Source organism: Argiope bruennichi, chromosome 4 (assembly GCF_947563725.1).
Source record: "Argiope bruennichi chromosome 4, qqArgBrue1.1, whole genome shotgun sequence".
Lineage (NCBI taxonomy): Eukaryota > Metazoa > Arthropoda > Arachnida > Araneae > Araneidae > Argiope > Argiope bruennichi.
Genome location: NC_079154.1, coordinates 128,638,903 through 128,663,680, shown reverse-complemented (window position 1 = coordinate 128,663,680; position 24,778 = coordinate 128,638,903).

Below are 24,778 nucleotides of genomic sequence, written 5' to 3'. Positions count from 1 at the left end.
ATGCGTCTATTAATAAGCAACAGTGCTGTAAAGCTGATGCAGCTCCAGAATAGAGATTAGATTTGCTCTTATTTAAATTTAATTTTGGTCAACTCAGATTTATGAAAAAAATTGTATTTCATAAAAAGTTTTCCTTTGTTTCGACGTGGATCCGATACTATAATCAATCGGCAATGGTCTCTCCAAAAAATACTCGCTAATAAAGGTGTTATCCTAGATAACGACTTGCGTGACACAATTACGAAATATTAACCATTGAGGTGAATTTAACCCGTGTACTGAATATCGTATCATCCTTGACATGTGGTTAATAGTGTCTGAAAATCGAATTGTATTTTGGATACGTTTATTCCAGGGAATTGGGACAAACATTTGGCAGGACTACATTTGTAGTCATAAAATGACATACCAAATTCATTTTCTTGAAGTCATTGCAGTTTTGAATTATTGCTTTTGCATGTGCTCAAAGCACAGACCGACATTGTTGCGTTTGGCTCAACTTTAGTTGGGCAGGTACATTTTACATGTTAAATCTGTGTACCGAATTTTATCCATTTAGTTCTCTTCATTGAATATAAGTTAAAACAAAAATTACACAAATTGCCAGACAGGTTTCCTTTGAAAAGATTTTATTTAAAACTTGATATAAATGTACAGATTTGGTATAAAAACCGTATTTCAAATGTCATCCGTCTCACTCGAAGTATTGTTGACAATTTAGCGGAATAAACTTGAGAATAGATAGATATTTTGTCACAATAGTTTTGGCAATCGTCCTTGCAATGAAACGTCTTCAATGGGCTTTTAATTTTCTCAATTTATTACTCAAATGTTGTAATCATTAAATATAAAGGTAAACCAACTTACGACTCTTTTTGGGCCTTGTAACAGGCGAAACTGGACCAGCCAGAATCTGAAATAGATCGAACAAAAGTGTAAAATTCAATTTACATTAGTTAAAATAAAATTATTAATTAGCTATAAGATGAGTCAAATCCTAAAAGCATAAACGTAATACGAGGGTTTTGTCAACATCTAAATATATATGCTACATACTATAGTAAGAAGTGCATTGCAGGCTTTATGTATACTATGACGTTATATCCATGATCTGCGGTACTTAGTTCAGAATTCGAATAATTCACACTTTTTAAAATGTGCACCTTAAATACAGTCTAACCCTTAACGCGTGATTCGCACAACAAGCAAAATGAAGTGGGGGGGGGGGAAGAACCTGGCTTACTAAATGTTTCGCGTAACTAGTTATCTTGACGTCACATGCCAGATTGATCTGCATCAGTCTGTTCAGCGCTTATTTGTAGACAACTCGTATATACTTCTGAAAAGCATTTTTGATTGAGATTCCGAGACAAATGCTGTAGAACTTAATCGACGAGATTGCATCTTTAGCCACGATTTCGGTCGAGATTTTGGTTTATAGGTGGAAAAATAAGACATCTATGACCGGCGTAAGTGTATAGCTAGAACCATCAACCAACTTATGGGGCTGAATGCTGTGTCTCAAAAAGTTGCTAATAAGATTTGGTCAAAAGAGGCAATGGCTACAGTACAGCAAGAAACGTCTAGTAAAACAAGGGAAATGCTGATAACATAGGAAATTATTGCATCCTATGTTGAGAAGCATCACTCTGATAAGGAAGCAGCAATGCGTGCTATGAACTCATTTATCAATAATACTTATTCTTATTTTTGTAAAGCCTAACCAAAGGCAAGTGTCATTAGATCATTTTCTTATAAAAACATACATATATATACTTACAATAAAGTTTAGTGTGTGTGCGTGTGTTGCTGCTCTACAGGCCAGATCGCTTGATCCATAGCTACCAGATTTGGCACATGCTTATCTTGGAGATCGGGAATGTGCACCTCGGAGCCATTTAATTAGAATTTCAATTAAAAATTAAACGAAATTTTGTCGTTCTTTCGCGATGACTTTAAAATATTATCGCATGAAAATAACTTTTACATCAAATTTTAGTTCAAAAAATTATCTTTTAAATGATACCATTATTTTTACCTATGATTTAAGTTTCTATTTTTAATGTATATTTGAAAAATATTTTAGACATGTTTTTCAATAATTTATTTCGTTTAAAATAAAATTTAACCTGCACGAGCACGTTAGACGCGAATTAGAAAAAAGGCTTATAAATGTACTGCCATCCCACTGACCAAAGCTGATATTAAAAAAATAAGTCAACTATTACTGCAAATATGAAATGTGATACCTTCTTTAAAAAATGAAAGCGAGAAAGTTTTCTGTAACGTTTTAAAATAGCTATATTATTAAATGAATATTTCAGTTTTATTTAAGCCATCCATAGTTTAATATATACAAGATATATACTCTAAACAGTGCCAAGAGCTAATTTGTAAAGCTTTAGTAAAAGAAATACATGTGCAAACAAAATGGTCTGAATGAAGTAAATCATGTTTCATAAAGTTTCAATCAATAAATATTTTAATGAAATACGAATTTAAAATTTTTATAGAAATCTCCTGTTTTGTGAATTATGTTTAATAAAATGTTCTTGACACACTAATATTTTAAATAATAAAAACTCTACTCTTGTAATTAACACTGAGTTACGAAAAATTTGATTGCCTGCATTCTATTTCTATAAACTGCATGATTTCAACCATCTCCATCGACCGTCTGGATAAAATATGCTAATCAGTGCTTGGAATTTCCCTAAGACTAATTATTTAAAATAATAAAATTGTTGAATGTCCTGAAATAATGATATTCAAAGCTTTTTAATTGGATGAGGTGCGATCCCAAAAGATTAAAACTTCAGATTGTCAAGATACTTTTACTGAATAGGATTTATTGGATTGAAGCACTGCATAAAATTTAGTATTCATAATGCTTTTCAGAAACACATTTATTGATTAAAATAAAATATTCACTGTATTTAAATCTTTTTGAAGGTACAACTGAACTTTATGATGAATCAAAGATATTTTTATTGAATAATTCTTTCAAATATTGCATAAATTTCAAAAACACTATCCTACAATTAAGATTACAATGCAGAAGGATTCGATTTACTGTAGTCATTTTTAAAAAATATGTCTGGTTTCAGCAAAAAAAATTTCGTATATTATTGAAATTTTATCGTTTCCATTTCAGATTCAAATTTAAATCTTATCGCAGATGGCAGCAAATTAGAGAGAGATGTACAATGAAACATCGTAAAACTTCCTTAATAATAATAATATGAGTTACGTGACTAGCGAAATATGAAGCTTAAAAATATTCTGCTGAAAAAGCTATTAAGAAACCAAGGTACATAAAAAATTTATTCTTGATTCATATATAAGTATACTCTAGTATATGTAAACTAGAATTTATTACCTCAAACAAGCTGGTCACCAAAAGCGGCTAGTAAATAATAAATTACATTATAAATTTGTTTCAGTATTTTTTTTTTTTCGGATTGGAATGCATTGTTCTATGTTACAGGTATTTCTACTGGAAAATTATTTCGCTTTACGAGGGTTTCGTGTTGCGAGTAAGATTCGAAAATGGATTATTCTCGTTAAGTGAGATTTTGCTGCATCGTAAAGATACAAAAAAATAATTTGAAATCAATGTATTCGACTGTTTCTTCTGACAGTTCGTAAGGTAACTAGCATGCTTTATCGATATTTTCAAAAAGCATGATGCACAGCTCTTCATGTGGCTGTTAAAACTATTTGCAGCAGAAATGGGTTCTTTTCAATGACGACCCCCCCTCCCCTCCGACTTCAAAAAGTCAATGAGTGAGCAAATATACAATATGTTCCTTCTTTTTCAGAAATCCGGATGTTTCAGCGAATGGCACTTTAACATTGATATTTATGGAAAACACCTGCTGTGTTCCCAAATACCGAGCAGAAAATTTAAATGACTTTAGAACTGACTTGTGTACTAAACACCTTAATAAAAATTTCGTGGGAATAAATGGTCAAAAATGAAAATTAGTATTTTCTTCTGCTCAAAGAATTAAAAAACTAAGCTTTCGGTTCACGTAATTCCTAAATCGGAACATTTAGATAGAAATGCCATCGGATCTTCAATGACTCTAAATATGTAACACAGAGCAATACATACATCTTCTTCCACTCTGCTGTAGGAAGGACCCTGCATTGGCCTGATTGGCCTTTCTTCCTCTTCTTCATAGAGCTGCCTCCTTCGACGTCCTGGGTTGCAACAAGAAGGAAAAAAATAAGATTAATATTTGAATAACTTTCGAATCAAAATGCTTTGTAACACATTTTTATCTTTAAGTATTCGTGAAACTTTGATTTTATTGAGAAGAAATTTAATCAGATAAACATGTTTCATTTGATCCTTGAAACGAATCGCTATGAATCTAATACTTTATGACTCTTTCATGGACCAAAGTCAGCTAATGGTGGGTAGGGTCCCCTGCTGTTTGTGGATGTATAGACTGATTTAAAGCATTGCTGAAGTTCAAGGATGACACATTTAAATACTTAATCAACTAAGCTTTCAGAGACTTAAATAATTGCATCCATATTTGTTTTCATATTTGAGTTCTTATCGATGTGGATACTTATTTGTTCTTACGATAGTTAATAAGTAGCGTTTCAATTACCACCGTCTGGAAACTCCGTTGTAGAAAGAAATCAATTAGATGAATCTAAATGCGCTTTAATTTATGATTTCTAAACAAATCTAAAAACTTTCATAATTTCTTTCAGTGGTTCAACTAAATAGATTTCGCCTCTTTACTCTAGGAGTTTGAGATGCTTTCAATAAAGGTTGCAAACAACACACTCTAAAATATTTGAAGTTTCAGTGCCTTCTGAATAATTGTTTTGCTTTAAAGAAGAAAGGAATGGATTACAAATTTAAAGAAAGATGGAAGAATAACTCACTTTCCGATGAGGTGGGTGTCGACTGCGATGGTATCTAAATGAGGAGAAAAAAATGAGTTAATTTTAAGAATAAGCATCCACAATTGAAATAAAAGGCACGAATATTCAGTTCACTTCTAGTGCATGATTACTGAAGAAAACAATAGTTAAACGAAAGAGAATTTTTTAAAGAGTAATATTATATGAAGAACCAAAATATTTCATTAAGAAAAATTGCCGTTCTTTCCTTTTTTTTTTTTTTTTTTTTTTGTAGATTTATTATAAGAATATCCATTTCAGTAAATCTCAAAAATGAACTTCAGAAAAAATTCGATAATTTTTCTGGTCAAACTTTTTAAAACACAAACGGGAACGCAAAAACAACTCAAATATAAATACTTCACTCGAAAGTATATATATTATTAATTACACATTATATATATATATATTATTAATTACACATATATATATATTATTCATTACACATTAGATTTAAAGTCAAGGATCAAGGACATTACAATGAAAAGGAAAATCTCGATCATGCTTATAAATGGATTATCTACCAGAACAAAATGGAAATAATGCAGGTGAAATTTATTCCCTTATGAAGTCTTATTGAAGAGAAAAACTCAGAAGAATATTATTAATATTGTAGATAAATTAGACGAATTATTGCCTCAAATCTAAAAACTTTTGGCCTAAAATTGTTTTTAATGCGGCATATTGTAGGAGTTAAAGGTCCTGTTTTTATTGACTCGATTAAGAATAAGCTTGAAAACAATTAGAAATATACAACTATTACATTTATTTGTCACCTTCAACTTAGTGATTTCAACTTTTATGAAATTCGAGTTCCAAATGGTGAACCTTTCCTCTGCATCGCTTTTACTGCTGTAGACAAAGCTTATACAGGGATTATAGCATTTGGGAAATAAAAAATTGTTTCGATGCATTGACTGATTGGGGCGATGATATGAAATCTAAATCCATTTTTATCAGTCGCGTAAGGATTTGTCCAAAATAGGCTTAATTATAGGGAGGAAAATTTTGCATATTCTGGCGAAAGCTAGTTTTTTTTCTTTTTTTTTTCAAAATATTTTTAAATGTTTCATTTACAAGCTTATTATTCAGCAAACTACTGGAAGTTATTTACAAAATTATTGTAACAAAAGCATTGTATCGATATACTTCTGGCATATATCCTGTTCTTACATTTATAGATACATATCCCGACTTTTCCTTTCCCCTTGAGAGCTTCTTTTAGAACTTTGTTTCTTGTGGGCAATAAGTAGACGTTTGTACAATACTCAAGAGCAGTCTCCCCCCCCCCCCATTATATTGACACTACACATACCTTGGCATCTATGCTCAATTTACCTGATATCTTGCTGAAATATTCTATATTCTTTACTGCACCAAGCCATAATACCAAAATTGTTAGAAAGTAGCACTAATCGGATTTCAAGAAATGCTCTTTTAAGTTCATCAAGTCTTTAAATTTTATTTACACGTTTTCCGTGACTAATATTGAAGTACTTAAAATTCCGGAGAAAATATTTTATTGAATTCTAAATTTCTCTCCGGACCTCTTTTTCATTCATTTCCATTTTACTTTTAAACACCACCTTTGAAACGCTTTTGAATATCTGGAACGATGAATTGACCTTCCTTTAATATTACTTCCGAGTGTCTTGGGAGCTTGTTGCCAAGACACATTAATTAAAAATCTGAAGCATTCTATTTTGATAGTCTTACAAAATTGTTTCATGAATCCAAATTGGATGTGAAGTGGTGACAAGAGAACTCTACCGGTACTCTACTATCAACCTAACTTGCATAGACTACATTTTTATTTCGGCATTTTCAGGCTTTCATATCCGGCTCTGTCTTATATTTTTTATTACTTCGATTGTCTCTTGTAGTATCTTTCTTGTAGTATCTAGTAGTTTTTTGCCCAAGAATTATGGAAGGCATTTTTAGATCATTGCATACCGTCCATCTTCTATCTTTATATTTCAATTTGGCAAGAATCAAAACTAAATTTATCTAATCTTTCAGGCACACAGAATATCTTAACATTCTTCAAGCAAATTTGCTGCAATTATGTAGAAGAATTTCTTTGAGGCTACTTTGACAATTCAATAAAGAGCTCCCACACATCCATGTTATGTTATTCATCTCCAACAATCCCGTCCAACTCCAACAACGGTAAACCAAATCACGTCATTATTTTGAGAAAAATTGGACAGATATTGAAGAATGAGATTTTGGAAAACCCGTTTCTCTTTCCAAACCAAGAGAAAGCTGCATCAGGACCCAGCAAATACGAACCATTTTGATGTAAAATCTGTCCAGATAAATTTTTTGGATGTATTACTTGTCTGCTCCGGATACAATCCCATTTTGGCAATTAAGGATTTTGGACAGCAGGTGTTAACCCCTTTCTAGTAGATAATATATGCATTTAGATTATAAATAAAAAAATCAATTTGTTAAAAAAATGGCATACGATAGAATTTTATTTTTCTTGAAATAGGTACCTAATAATCTATTCGAATCGACTATTCGTTTCGAAACGCTGTTTTTGGATACAAGCCTGCCTGTTAAAATGAGAGGAAAAATTGCCTCATCACAACCAAAAATTTAGATGAAAATAGTTTTGAAAGCTGCCATCGTTTGAAAGAAGGCGAGATCTCTTTCATAAAGCCATCTCAATTTATATATATACATAATAGTTACTTCCTCCAAGATACTATAATACTTAATAGCTGTTATACTAAGATTGAATTTTATTCATTTTACCGAAGTAGCAAAAAAACTGTCTTCGCCTCCCCATATTAATATTTTCATGCATTAGGCAATTGACATTTTATTGCTAATGCCATTTTCAGAGACATAAGTCAAATTTGAGAAAATTTCTCACGTATGTGTTTATGTTGTGTGTATAAATATGAATAAGAATTTTTAATAGATGACATTAGAAGATATACCGACCTACAAATAAATCTTGAAAATTTGGAAAATTTTACAACCTTTAAAAAATTGTGTCATTTCTAGTTCCCTGGTAGCACAGCCTGTCGCCCAATATTGTTCAACATTGAGCGATATTATATGATATTAAACAATATTGCGAATATAGATCAATGTCATACAACATTGCACAATATTTGTGGGCTACTAGGATTAAAAATTTAAAAAAATACATGCTTTTAGCTTAAAAAACATGCTGAGTTTAGTTACTAACAATATAGTACGAGAGAAATTATATTTATGAACTATACTTATTATTAATAATAGTAAGTTGAAAATTTTCATGAATTACTTGATGAAACCATCAGTGGTGAATGATACAAGCAACAGTCGATCCGTTTGAAGCATTGAAGGAGAAACGTCCAGAATATAATGAAAGGCAAGATTGTATCCAACACAATGCTAGTCCACATGTTACCAGATCACTGAAAGAAACTTTAGAATAACTTCACTGGATTGTGTTGCCCTACTGCCGTATTCGCAAGATGTTTCTCCTTGAATTTGTATCACTCCTACTATTTGTATCACTTCATGGTGAGCTCTCGTTCTGGAACGAGGTTCCGTTCCCATGCAGATATCAAGAAACTGAATGGATAACTGGATTGGATTTAGACAACCACTTTTTTCTTTCGAGCAAGAATTCTTTGTTGCAAGAAAAAAAAACACAGTTTGAGGGGAGATGTTTTAAAGAAATGAAAGATTCATTTCTTCGAGTATGTTTTTAAACTGAAAGATAGATTATCATAGATACAATAAATAGTAAAATGATGAAAGTTGCATCCAACCATTTTTCTGTAGCTGTCATTTTGCAGTTTTCTTTTTGGACAAAAAGGAAAGTCAGTGACGATAACATGATTACTCCTCTTTGTGTTTATTTAAGGGCCAATTTGTATTTATTCATACAAACAAAGCAACATAATGCCATTTGGGTAAAGCGTGTAAAATGGTTAAAGTCGATGAAGTACAATCCTATTAAAAGCATCAAGAAACATGAAAATTTCGCTTTTTCATTGTATTCTCCAAAATAGACGCTATTTACGTACTTTTGAAAAATTCGATTTCAGTTTAAATAATTTAGATTTTTTTGGTGTTTTCTGTGTTATTAAAGTAAAAATTTTAAGGTATTATCTCGTATTATGAATTAATCTGTTATCTATCAGCATCAGAATTATATTAAAAATTTAAGAAAAAGAAATTGAAAAAATTTGGAACAGAAAGCTCAAGATATTTCTCGTATATTTTATATATCACCCATTTTCTTTGACGAAGTAAAATATAGAATTTTAAGCACTATCATCTATTGCCTTTCTTTAAAATTAGGATAAGAAATGATCCAATAGATTTCTATGGTCCCTTCTATTGTCTTACAGATTCTTTCTGATGATCATTTTTAGTTCTTGAAAATCTGTAGTATATATGTCAATTCCACAAATTAATGATAGTCCAACAATCTCAACCTATCTGAGAATATTTCCCTAAAACTGATGTAAAATTCTCCTCCATGCAAGATTGAAGAAATTTCATTCCTGCTGTTTGGCAAAAAAAAAGAGTCAAAGTAGCGCTTCAAAACCAGCCGATTGCTTCAAATACACTATATTTTCAGAGCTGAGCTCGAACATCGTGAAAGGCATTTTAAACGCTTCAAAATATGAATGAAAATTTTTTAAGAACTTAGAAATACTACATTACATTGAAACAACACACATCATTATGTTTCTACAAGCCAGAATATATTTTTCAATCGATTAACACAGTGATATCAGATAGCTCTTCCCATCCCTGATTTGCATAAAAAATAAATACATTCCCTTGTGAAGATAAATATTGGAAATCAGCCTTCCATTGCTTGTCGAAATTTCAGTTATTTTAATAGAATACGATTCTGATTTTGGCGTTTCCAAACATGAAGGCTTCTCTCATAATTTGTAATGGAACCCGATTCAAGTAATTCGTGAAAACCGGCCGGTATCGGGTCGGGCATCAACAGTGATTGTAGTCAAAATTCTGTGGGGCTGAATATGAGCAGGAAAAATACGGCATCGAATGCATTTACGATTTCTAAGGTTTTGGTTTAAAGAAGTTATTCAAACGAATTTCTTGGCAATGTAAAACTGACCATATTTGAATTCAGTGCTCAATTATACAATTTGGAGAATTTTATTCTACGAAAATATATAAAGTGCATACATTCACATATTATTTACTGGGTTTCAAAACAACATAGGGAAAAACTGATGAATTTCTGAAAATACTTAACAATACAGTTTGTAATCAGCGAAAGGTTCAAAGTATTTGACATCAGAAATTATTATTTTTCATCACAGCGAAGAACGTTCAAATTTTCTTTAAAATTTCGATTAAATTTTTTTATCGGGCAGTACTACTCCACTCACCGATTGTTGCATTTTATCCACATTAATGAAGTAATCTGTTTCCAGTGATTGGCTCTTTCTTCGTTGTCCTTTTCAGTGTCACGTATGTTGCGTAAACTTGCTCTAACGTAGGGCAAAAGGATTTAAGCGTATTTTCGTAGGAAAGCAGAGTGTTTAAATTTCTTTATTCAGACATTCTTGAACATTTTATATAACTCTTCAATAGAAGTTTATAATTCAAAATAAATTAAGCAAAAGACAAATTTATCCATGTGATTAATCTTAAACAATAGTCGGCTTCCATAATTTTTTTTTTTTTTTGCATCTTTTCATAGCTAGCATATGTATAGAAAACGCAAGTATTAAAAAAGTTGAAATTCGTAACTAATGAAAAAAAAATTGCTTAATTACAAGTTTTTTCCTGATCATTTATTTAACAGATGTAGTATTCAAACTGCTAAAATTAAAAGATAACGACGGAAGTATGAATTTGCACCAGAATTAAAGTAAATACACGAAGATTCATATTCACAAAAACAGATTTTTTAAAAGGAGTTAACAATCATATACTGGTAAAGGTGAATTTTAGTGTGCACCCAGCTGCGCCAACAATGCCAAGTCGCCAATAAAGATGGCGGACAAAATAAAATACTTCCGCGGAACAGTTACGGTTACCATTTCCCGCCATATAATTAAGAATTTTTACTGATAAGTATTTTTTTCCATACTGCCCGGTGCCTTCTACAGATACCGAAGCACCGGGCAGGATAATTTAACTTAAAAAAACACACATCTTACGGCTTCGCTAGCAGTGGGAGCGGGAACTTAGTAGCTTCTCTAACACATTGAACCTAAAGACTGTGGGTGGATAACAGAAACAGTACATAACCAAAAGAAAAGAACGAACGGAGAAAGAAGCAATCGAACATTCTCCATACGAAATTTCAAACAAACATCCTTTTCCCAACTTCATCAACTCGTAAAAAATATATTCCACTCACCCTTCATCCATTCTGCCGGTTCGATATCAAACCATTCTCAATACAAAATTTCAAACAAGCATCCTTTCCTAACTTCATCAACTCGTAAATATTATATAAGTAACCAATCTAAAGTAAGAAATAGTTTGAAAACGAAACTAAAATGAAAACGAAACAAAACAGTTTCGAAATCGCAACTAAAATGTATAACTTATTTAAACTAAAACCAAAAAAGAATTTCATAGCATTTAGAGAGCGCGATTGCAGCTACTTCTAAAACACAGATGAATTGATACAAAAGTATTAGAATCAAGTTAATAGGAAAATCAAAAAAATCAAATAAAAATTAAATCAAAAAATTATAAAAAATATAAAAAAGAATTCGACGTGAAGACTGTTTCAAGGGTCACCCTCAGGCAGGGATTCAAAGAAAGGGATTTTTTCTGTGAGGAAATGCAGACATTTGTCTAATAATGATTCCTCGTGACCCGAAAATCCCCTGAAATTACGCCCAAGAGATATACCATTTTAACAGAAAGGAAATACAAAACAACAAATTAGAAGAAAATGACCACTACAAAGTAAAAATAAAACAACAAAAATAACAATAAAAACAAAAAATAGCACTAAAATTAAAAACGAAAAGGCCAGAACATACCATCAACAGTCAAGGAAATTTTAAGCTATCGATTGTGATTCTCGCTTTTTAAAAAACTAACGGTAAATTATGTAAACAAATGTATGCTCCCAGCGCCATCTATTGAGTGATCTAATATGAAAGCTATTTTTATTTAAGCCAAAGGATTAATCCCAAACCATACCTTGTTTAATTAAAAAATTGACATTACAGTAATTTCTAGGAAATTCATTTTTAATTAAATTTTTAAGGAGGTTGTTTGATGCTTCAATATAGGAATTTTTATTATTGCAAACCCTTTTGATCCTGTTAACTTGTAAGAAAATTAGATTTTTGAAAATTTTAGAGTTTAGATTGGAATGGTAGTTACATAGTTTTGTTATTTTAAATTTGAAATCATCCCTTTTATCGTATATACCAACTATTGTTTTATCATTAGCAATTTCGATTTTTAAATCCAGAAAGGTAGCCTCAAGTTGATTTTTATTTGTATCTGTTAGAATTAAATCTTTTGGATAGCAATTAGTAATAACATTAGTATTGTCGAAGTTAATCAAAAGTAGGTCATCAATATATCTCCACCCGTTTATTAAATTATATTTAATTATTTTTTTCTCATAGTAATGTAAGGAAATATTAGCTAAAGCACTTGAGAAAGCTGTTCCCATTGGAAAGCCCTTGACTTGTTTATAAAAATTAATACCATTAAAAACGTAATTTTCAGTAATATTAAAATTACATAACTCAAGCCAGTTATTTTTAGGAATGATATTTTCATTTAAATATTCGTCATATATAAAAGTGCAGACCTTTATTAATTTTTCATGAGGTAGATTAGTGTATAAATTTTCGAAATCAAAAGTATTAAGTTTATTAATGTTGTTATCTTTAAGAAAATCCAATACTTCTTTGTTACTAGAAATAATAGTCTTCATTTTTTATTTTGTCCAGGATAATTTTTAAGTATTTAAAGAAATGTTTACCCGTATAGTAATTATACCTGCCAGTGCTACAAGTTACGAATCTGAATTTTAATGGGTTTTTATGAAATTTAACTGTTGGGAATAAATAAGGATAGTTAAGAGAGCAAGTCTTAGTTTTGGGTTTTTTTGCGAAAGCTAGCATTCTTTTATCTAATTCCTTTTTCCCGGTGTTCTTTAACATAAGTTGCATTAGAGTTATATTCATTAATTAAAAGTTCTTTATAATATTTACAAATTAAACAGAAATTATTTGCTGATTTATCTATTACTGTAATAACAAATTTTTCTTTTAAATTTTTTTATTTCGTTTTTTAATGTTTTACTAAAATAAATCAAAGTTCTTTAGATCTGTCAAAATCAGTATTCATTTTTTTTTCCTCTAAAATTCTCACTTTCCATTCCCCGAAACCTTCCGCAGTCCAATGGTATTTTCTATATAATTTAGCAATAAAAACATCCAAATCATTACCAATAGAAATCAAAATTTTGTCATGGTTCATTTTTTCTTTTAATCTAAATTTTGTTCCTCTTCCCATCAAATCTCTTAAAGAGCTGGATTCAATAATTTTTAAATTACCTGTAATAATATGACCTTTATCAATATCTATAAAATCTTTATATTTTTCTTTGTTACAGTAACAATCCGTTTTATTTATTTTATCTAAATTTTTGCTATAGTAATTATAATTTTTCTTTAAAGTTGAAGTGTAACTAAACGCTATTGATACAGTTGTTTTATCTGCAAGAGGAAAAAATATATTATTATGTATAATTTTGGGTAATTTTAGATATTCGAAGTAAATATCCAAGAATTTAATCACACAGTATTCTTTGTAAACATTTTTATTATTAAAAAGTAAATCATTTTTTCCAATGTTAAGTTTACATTTAATAAGATCTACAATAATACATTTAGTGTACGAATTTTTTAACTCTAATTCCCCGAATTTATTATTTAAAAACCATTTAATTTATTATTTCTAAGACCAAAAATGTATTTCCCAATTTTGTGAATGTTTTCACTATTGTGTTCCAGATTACAGTAATTTTGAAATTCCTCAAATATAATTTCAAAATTGCCTCCTTTCCCTTTACCTCTTTTAAATCTTTTAGAAAAGTTATCTTTATTTAGAAAATTTTTAAATATGTTAAATTTGTTATAAATGCAATTATTGTTTAAATCTGCATAACCTTCCCCATTTAATTTACTATTGAGACCATAAGGAAATAAAGTTTTCAGGTTGCAAACATAAACAAAAGATTAGATCTGGAAAACATTTAATTCGTTAATATTGTCTTCTAGAATGTAGATATTAATATTGTTAAAGTTATGGTTTTGAAAATGCTCCAGTTTTTTATATCGGATCTGTGATTGTTAATTCTTAAATTAAGCTCGGTGCTAGTTTGGCCAATATATTTTAAATTACATTCTGAACAATTAAGGAGATAAATCAAATTTTTGTTTTTACAGAATATTTGTAATTTTGAGTTTTCATTTTTGATCTGTTCCTTATCTGCTAATGGACATGTCTTACACTTTCCGTTTCCACAAATTTTATATTTTTTGTATTTTTAAGATTTTTAAACAAAACAATTGTGTCAGTAATTTTTTTTCTCCGTGAATGCTCCTGACATAAAGCTATCCACAGTGCCCCTTGGTAGAGCGCGCGACGGGCCATGCGCTATGATAAATTCGTTATTAACTTTTTGCATAGTTTAAATTATTTATTAAAATGAAAATATATCTCCCAAACGCCAAAAACAAGGAATTCTCAAAAAAGTAAATTCAGGAAAAATGATCTGAAAATTCTTAAATTTTTTAGGCAATACACCTATTGACCCCCCCCCCCAAAAAAACTATTAAAAATATTTTATTTTAAAATTTGCAGTTCGTAGAAAAGCGCACCTGCAGCTTAATTCCAACCAAATGCAAGAACAAGTAACCAATCTAAAGGAAGAAATAGTTTGAAAACGAAACAAAACAGTTTCGAAATCGCAACTAAAATTTATAACCTATTTAAACTAAAACCAAAAAAGAATTTCATAGTATTTAGAGAGCGCAATTGCAGCTACTTCTAAAACACAGATGAATTGATACAAAAGTATTAGAATCAAGTTAATAAGAAAATTAAATCAAAAAAATAAATATAAAAAAGAATCCTTTTTTATAAAAGGATTCTTTATATTTTTTATAATTTTTTGGATTTAATTCTCCTATTAACTTGATTCTAATACTTATAATATATATAACTCACCCTTCATCCATTCTACAGGTTCGAAATACTCCCGACATAAAAAAATTATGAAGGGAACCAACCGTTAGAACACCAAAAGAATTACGAGAATTGCGAAGAATTCCATTGCAGCTTTTTTTTAAAGTGAGAATGCAGACGATTTTTTAAAGCGCCTATTGACAATTAAAAATTGCAAGAGAATAAATATTTTGTTTTTATTCACATTAAAAAAAAGCTTTTAATAATAAGCTTAACTTTATTTAATAAATTTTAAATAAACAAAATTAAAATCTTTAATCGATATTTTAATATTTTTAATTTAACATTTTTCATAATATAGTTGTAGTTTATGAACAACTCAACCATTTCAAAAAGTAGTAAACAAAACAGCATTAGGGTTGCTAGAAAAGCATTCCGATGAGTTGCAATATTGGCGACAAACTGGGCTGCACACTAATCTTCACTTAATCCCAGATACTTTTCAAGTGAGGCTACGGAAAGCAAAAGAAACAAACTTACGGGTCTGATTCTCCCTCCTGTTTGAAATCTAGGAGGAGTTGTGTCTTCCTCTTGTCTGAATATTGGTCTTTCCTCCAGAATTTCTCTGGGCGGGACTAAAAAAAAAACGAGGAACAATCATCATCCACTTTAAAAATATTCAAAAATTAAAAAGAAGTCTGTCCAAAACGAAATTGAAATTTTGAATTGTGTTTGAATTTTGTATACTTGATCATTTGTTACACTTCAAAAATAAGAGTAGCGTGTTTCTGTAAAATTTCATCTGAAGAAAAAATGTGCGACTAAAATATTTTAGACGTTGCAATAAATTTATAAGAACATTTTAATGGGTTTCATTGCTATAAATGAAGCAGGTGTTTCAAATATTTAAAGAATATCCGGTAGCTAAATGCTCTTCCAAAATAATATGCGTTTTCACATCACAGGAAGTTTTGTTTCTGGCAGATTGTTTAAATGCCCATGAGATTATTAAAGTTCTAGGCATCGGCAAAAGTTCATTTTACAATCTGCCAGTACAGCAGATTGTAGTAAAATTTGTACCAAGTGATTAATTACATTACAATCTGATGTGTGATAATCGTGTCACTGCTGATTAAGAGTTGAAGCATTCGTGGATCAAAATTGTTTATAATAAATTGTAATTCTCTAGATTTGATCTTGTATAACTTAATTACTAGGTTTGCAATAGCAAAAATAAACCACAGATGTACATTTGGTGCTAGAAAATTGTTCTCTGAAGTCATTCCAACAAAGCAAAAATAGAGGGTACTTTAAAAGTTTCGCCTTAACACTTAAGGACTGTAAATGCCATTTTGACTTCAATAGATTAATTTGTATTTTCATGCATTTCCGTTTTTTACTTCGATTGTGAAGAATTAGATGCAACTTATATGAAACATGACCTGAATACAAATAAATATTTTTTTCAATTTTAATTAAGATTAAATAGAAAATTGTGTATAATTATTTTCAAATTTTTTAATTCGCTTCAACAAAACTTTAGCTGGAAGCAAAGTGTTAAGTGCTCTTAAAACTTTTTTAAACTTCAGTTTATTCTTCGACTAACTGGGTACCTAAAAGAATGTATATTGAAGCAGATATTTATTGATATTTTAGTTTCTGAAATCAAAGTTTTGAAATGAAATTATTTTTCTAATAAATTCAATTGAATATATTTGAGGCGACAGAAAAATATATCCGCCTCTTAAACACAGAGGCTTAGCGAGCGGTCAGAAACGGAATGATTTGTAGCTCATTCAGATTTTTAATGAATCTAAATAGCCTAAACTCATGATAATCTCTGCCGGCGTCCTGGCTTAGGGGTAGCGCGTCTTCCCCATGATATGGCCGTCCTGGTTCGGGCATGGTTGTTCTTCCACTGTGTTCTATCCGAAAGGTGTGTGAACCCCCGCCCCCTGTAAAAAGGGGTTGTGCAAGCGAGTGCATGAATGTTATCTTCACACGAGCTAGAAGTCAGACTTTTTCCCTCGAGTGCTCAGGGGGTCTTCATCCTCAGAGGCTACTGCAGCCACTTTCCATGGTAACGCGGACACGACATCACAAGAATCTCTCCTCGACAAAATCCATTGTTTTTTGGAATCTATTTGAATCCTCTAAATATACCTTAAAATTTCAACTTAAGATTTCCAGCTATACCAAATTGACAATTTGCACTCGTAACATAGGGCTTGTGTTCATATATGAAGGGGTCAAGAAGCTCATTAATTCCTTTCCAACATACTTAAATATACAGTTAAAACTACAGATAAATAATGGAGTGGATTTTGGAGGCGATGAGGAGTTGCATGCTTTCAAAATGTAGAATTTGGTAGATGAAAAGTATTATGAATTTTGCGATTTTACAAGTTCACATAGCAGTATTAACACTGATTAATTCCAATGTATATTGCTCCCTGATATTAAGTTACTCATGTATCTCTTAAACATCTGGATATTAACATGGTCATTTGTTTACTTAATTTCAAACAGGACAGAATATTTGGAGCAACTCGAACAAAAATGTCGCAAACCTCCACAAAGGTTTTAAACTGTTCTACATAGAATATTGGTCATGTCAATCCAAGTTTTTCAAACTGTTTATTTTAAAATTAAAATTCTAGAATGAAAAAAATCCCGACTTCATTCATGTAATATGATAAAGAGAATTATTTAAATTAAGGTTAAAAATTACTGGAAAATTCCTAATTGTTTTTATATATTAAAACACTTACGTGTGCATTAAACGCAATAGAAATTTTATGAATACATTCAAAAATTATGAAGTTATTCCTATATTAAATGATATATTTCAAGATATTGCAAACACAGGAAAATACCAAGTGGTATATTGATCTATCTATTCAGTTGAAATGAAAACTTCTCACTTAAACGCTATTAATTCATTATTTCAAATGTATTAAAAGACATATTTCACTATTTGCACAAAGCTTAAATACCAATATTATTGAACTAAAAACTTTCAAGCCTGATATGGTTCACATGTCAACAATTATGTGTGTAGGATTTCGCATAGTATTAAAATGTGATTGCAATATCAAATGAATTCAATAATATGAATTATTGTTACCTCTTCGTCTGATTGTGAAAGGTTTTCGTTTAGGCATCTGAAAGAAAAATGAAGAGTAAAATTTTAATTCAATTATTTAAGTTGCTCTTCTAAATGTTGAAACGCATTAACAAATCTTTCATGATGAAAACACACATTTCCTCAAATTTAAGTTGAAACTATTGAACAGTTCAAGTAGTTGAGCAGCAACTAATTTAACTAGTGCATGCACCATCCTTAATTCAGTATATTGGGTGATCGCTGTTCAATTATCCGCTAAACCATAGGAGATATTATTCTAATTCGAAAAACGCTTTAAATAACGGGCAGATATGCCTTATTTGAGTCGATAAATGTATTTCTGAAAAATTTTTAAATTCTAAATTATTATAAAGTTTCCTTTTCCTATTAATCATATTTAGTAAAACTTTGTTGACACATTAAAACAAGAAAAAAAACTGACTAAAATTGACCAAATAGTAACAATTTAACCTGAATTAGGGAGGTATACAAATATATTTTAAGGAATAATTTGAAAAAATAAAATTCTTGGTTGAAATGAAAAATATTCTTTTATTGGTTCAAATACAGGCGTGGATGATTAATGACCAAATATACTATGAGCCCTCCATGGGTTCAGAGGCTAGTTGAGCAAAATTTGAAGTACTTAAAACAATTTTTTCTAGAAATTAGTTGTTAAAAGCTACATATTGTAAACATGAAATTAGAGAAAGTAAGTATTCTTATTTGTAATATTTTATAGAATAACAAAAGAAAATCTTGGTATGTTTGGTTGGTATTTTTATTTTTAAAGCGCGAAAAATTGTTTCGCCGAAACAATTCATAATCTGGTAGATTCTCACGAATTACACTGTTTTAAATGACTCTTAAAAAGCATAAAAAGTTTATTTTTTCATAAGTTATGAATAATTGTAATATAATAAAAATTTAAATATTACAATTAACAACAGAAATGAGTATTTGCAAAATGGAATCAGAAAACTGCCATTTTGATGGCGAATTAATCAACCGTCAAAGCATGAAGCTTTGAATCAACTTTTAAATAGCAGGAAACTTTAAAAAGAATTTTAAAACACTGTCTCAATGTCAACGATGTAAAACCTAAATTTAGATATCTTTTGCCATGTGTTGGCTGTCTTAAATTCCGTTTATTAAACTGATATTGGGCATTGCCATGTCATTTTCGCTGGTCATTTCATTATTGATGCTCCACTCCATCACAGATTAACCCCGTTTGAGAAAATTTCATTTCCTGACAGTAAAAATTATTCGTAACATTTCGATTGTAGAACAAAATAAATGTAGTTTGGAAATAAATTTTTTAATGCATTTATTGAAAAAATAAGACTTCCCTTGAAATTTATAATATGCAAATCAAAGCGATGTAGATATTGTTGCATTTTCATGACAGTTATTACTTATAAAAAAAGTCACAAAAAAGGATTTTTTTTTTATTTCACCCATATTGAATTAACAGATTTCCCGGTTTGAAAATTTACAAACTTATTGTAGAAGTTCGATATCGTATGTGGGACCAACTTTTAAATAGCAGTTACGCATCGAATGGGATTGAAAAGTTTCAGAACGATTTTAGCAAACATCTGCTCAGATTTTTGTTTTATTTATATTTTAGCTCATGGCGAAAGAGTTAATACCGTGTAGACGACAATTTCACACACAAATCTTTTCAACAGTAGAAAGAGCGGGAATTTGCTTTGAAACACCTTTAACATGTGTTAAAATAAGCCTCGTGACATTTTAATTTTTATTGGAACATTTTCAGTTATTGAAATTAATTAACGTTTTCTTTATAATATTCGATCAGTTTTTAAGGAAAAACTTTATGAGAGAAATAAAAACTCAGAAAATATTGCAAAACCCAGTTTTTTCATGAAGCAAATTTTAAAGTCAATTTAGAAAATTTTAATTGCAGGAATACTTTTAGAATGCAGAAATCCTTCGAGTATTAGTTCCGCACAATATGACAACTGGTACAAGGTATTATTCTGTTGGAAAAAAGCCTTTATGAAATGAGCACTTAGTATGTTCGTTAGATACTTCGAAATTTTTCGAAGTACTAGTAAGGAAACTTTAGCAAGGTTCAAGTGAAAGCAGCAATTTGAAGCCGTTTTACAGAAAGACGAAAAAAATTAGGGAAGTAGGGAGATTATAATAATAATAATTATTATTATTAATCTCTGAATGCACCTCTCACGGGAAAGGTTTTTATAATCTTTAGGAAAATCACTTCAGAAGAAAACCGTTTTCTTAGTTATCCAAGAACAAGATCTCGCTTAACACGATCTGAAGCTAACGAGGATATTTTATGGGTATTTGAAAATTAATGAGAAATTCTGCAGAACTCAATTCAAACTGATTTCAACAAATCGGCAACAGCTTATTTGAATTGATTGGCGTTATTAAGCGTACTCTTCCCGCATTTTTAAAAAATACTTGACAAGTACAAATATTTTTGATGATATTTAATCAAGGTAAGAGATACCTGAAAAATGTTTAGTTTCTGAAAAGAACAAATTAATCGATTAATTACTATTTATGAGATTTCTTTTTTTCCAATTACTTTCATATTTCACATTAATAAGTAATGAAATGAAAATATCGATAGGTCAAATTTATACGCTCGTACTTCAAAATTCCTGCGTTTTTTTTTAATATTTAAAAATTCTTTTTAAACTTTTCTTTTAAAAAAGTCTTACAAGGACTGTGCGAATTTGGAAAAATTCACAATTGGGTTGATCTGTTTATTTTCAAGCATTTTAAAGAGTATTTTTCTAAAACAAGTTTCATTTGTATATAATTTCACTCGTCTAAAACTTCTAAATTCTTTTTCAATACGGGGGGGGGATTGATGCTTTATTACCACAAGACCGATAACCTTCAAGAAAAAAAAAACCGAAACAAAAAGATGCATCGATTATATTTATATTTAAATATCATGTTTATTGTTTTTATCATTTTTGCACAGTTGTGTTAAAATTAACCATCCGTTTTTACTTTATATACCATTGAATGTAATAGCTACTATTGAATTTGAAGTAACTAAGCTAAGTAAAATCTATTTGCTTTTTTAATGCAATAAATTTTAAATAATTTCGATCATTTATTTAACGTTAATACATATATTTTTAAATTACAAACCTTAATTACATAAATTCATTAACTGATTTCAAAGCATATTCATTTTTAATAGTTTAGGGAACTGAAATAAAAAAACCCCAACTATAGTTAGCAAAAACTTCTTAAAATGCAAATTTAAGCACTTTAAAAACATATATGACAAAAACATTTATCCATTCATAACACCGTGTGCTCCAACAAGCTTAATCCCTCCAATAGATTCAATAGAAACGTATAAAATAGGCGTTCTTGTTAAAAATATAGAAAATTTGTTCAGTAAAAAACATGACGGAAAAATTAACTTCAAATTTATGATAATTTATTTAAAATTAAAATGCGATTATAATCAGCGATTCTGAAGACTTAAAAGTTAACCGTCAACTTATAAAAGACCAATAAAATTCTTGGATGATATACAGCCAACTAATAACGTATAAATAACGGTATTAAAATTGTTAAAACAGACGCCTTTTGAATTCGTTCAAAACCGTTTGTCAATATCAATGAAAAGTTAAGAATGTCAGTTAAAGGCAGCAGAAATTTTATACCACAGACGAATTTAAAAATCCGTTTGCTCGTTGATAACTGGTTTGCGATCTATTCAGAAATGATCGTTTGCATTTAGAAATATATTTCCATTTCTGTTTTTGTTTATGATAGTTGAACTCCCTCAATTTTCTTACCGGTGTCCAATGTTTTACAATCTCAAACACATAGTAACTTTTTGATAAGTTGAATACAAAAAATAACATATCCTATGAATTGCAAATTTTATGAATTAAAGGTTCTTATTAAGATTAACAAATTGAAGGGAAAAATAAGATTAAATAATTGCACATACATTAAAATTATTTTAAAGTAGTAACAATACCTCTTGTAAAGAAAGTATTCGGAAAAATCTGAGCATAGTACAATGCATAATTTCAATTTCTAAACGAAAACATAAGTTCTCTCAAGGAGCAAACTTAGCTGTGAAGTTCAAATAAAATTGTAACTTTCAACTTTTCATATTTTGAAAAGTGTAATCGTGAAAGAACTGAATTTTGTTTAAAATGTTACAGGACTATATTTCACTAAATATGATAGATAAGGTTGGGAGACTGTATAAGACGTTTGATTGCGCAAGTTTCCGAGAAAAACATTTTTTGACTCAAGCCACATAAAATATAATTTATCAGACACATATAGCGCTAATTGTAAAAAATTATCTCTAATAAAATAGACATTTATCAAGCCAATATAAGGACAAAATTCATTATCAAAAATATTATACATATTAATTTCAAGATAGTTTTCATTTTTGTGCAGTAATATAATCGGAAATTATCACTGCAAAATTTAATATTGGTTTAATGAAAATTGCATCCAAAATAGTAAAAATTCGAAAGCTCAGAATATACATTTCGGAACAAATTTGTTTTTGCAAATTATTCAATCGGAATTTGCTGAGTGCAAACACATTCTATATTAGTAGAAATTATCATTTGATAATGACATCAATACCTCGTTCTATTTCTAGAGCAAACGAAAAGACAACTGTACTTTCTACTCCACTGGAACAGACATCGGAAGATCAAAAGAATCAATTAGAAATGACTCCAGCTCATAGATCGAGATGCAACTACTTTCATTCAAGATTTCAGAAAAACATTCAAATGTTAGACTGCTTCAGAGTTCATTATTCTTAAGTAATCTGCTGTACATCCCATGTAATTAAATCTGTTTATCATGTCAAATTCAACATTTTTAGAATTTAAACTAGTGAAGACCGAACTGATCAACTAACAGTCGATTCCAAATTCTATAATATTAAATACTGGCAATATATGACGAGGTGGAAAGTATCGCAGAGTTAAACAAAGGTAGAGTCGGTTACTCACATCAAATGTTACAGTAGCAAAAACTGATGCCATTTTGAGCCGTTCCGAGTCTAATATTAATTGGTAAAACACGTTTTGCCCTCCAATGAAGTGAGATACTCCACTCCAGCACCGGAAAAATGATCGCTTTCGGTTGCAAGGGACTTACCTCGATTCATTTTTGGAGCATGGTGTCCCAGAAAAGCACTCAACGGCACCGTGAAATGTTAAAGTTCCGGAATGCGATGAAATCGAAACTTTCTGATTTTATTCTCTTCTGCGACAATATTAGATCTCACTATATTATATTCAATACAATCTCACAATATTAGTTCGCACAAACGAGAAATATCCTAAGAAATTCAAGTCTGAAATCCAGATTTGTTCTCCATGAGATTTTTGTGAGTTCAATAAGCACAGGAAGGACAGTTTTAGTCGAGAAGTGCGTGTGCAATTGATTCGAACAGAAACCAAAGAATTTCTACGATTGGACACATAAATGCCCAAACAATTTGTAATTACCTACTCTTAAGTTTCATCATAAAATTACGAAATATTTTTGTCTCACTATCTAGTGAATACAGCTAAAATATGAATGCACATACTGAAAATGAATATATATGAATGTACCTAATATATAAATAGACATATGGAAAATTAATACTCGAAAGTAGCTAATATATAAATACACATTGAAAAGGAATGATATTTTGCACAAAATGAATAGTGAAATATCAAACAAATTTGGTTTCAAATCATCAAGTTTATCAAATTTAGTTTCAAATAAAATTTTTTAATTCATTTTGAAATACAAATGAATCTCCCCAAAATAAAATAAAAAAATCACTTGGTTTTCTGCAAAAAAGTTAAGTCTTATTTTAAAAAGCGTCTTATTTTATATTTTGCAATTTCACAATTTCAGGTCTGAAAGACTACAGTTAAAATTTGTTTCATATAGTTAACTTTCCGCGTTCATCTTTCTTCATAATTAAAAGTTAAACAGCATGAGGCCTTCTAAATGAAATTTCGCAATTTAATGAAGAAAACACAGTATAGATTTTTGAACCTCTTGCCTAGGACCGATTTGAATTAAGATGCGTATCACCTTCAATATCAGGGCAACAAAATTCATTTCGCTCGCATGAATTTTTGCTTTCTTGACATACATTTACCCAAATCAACCATAAATCCTTTAATGAGTTTATTTAAAATTTTAATGTCAAGATCATACATTCTAGTTTATCCATTTAGTCTATTGCATTACTCGATTATCACATATGCATACGTATAAAAACAGATAGTGAACACTTAAGAATCCCATGAAAATTTAAAATATTAGTAATAAAACCATATTTCAAATTCTATGCATCTAGCACATTGGGTTTGAATTGTCGTGGTCACATGATTGTGGACTGGGAATTGTGGTATTCACAATGAAAAATTTCTGAAAATTTGACAGAAATATATAAATTGATATAAAGACCTATTTAATTTTATCAAATTTATGTTTGAGTTATGCTTATAGTACGAATCTAATAATAAAATATTAAAA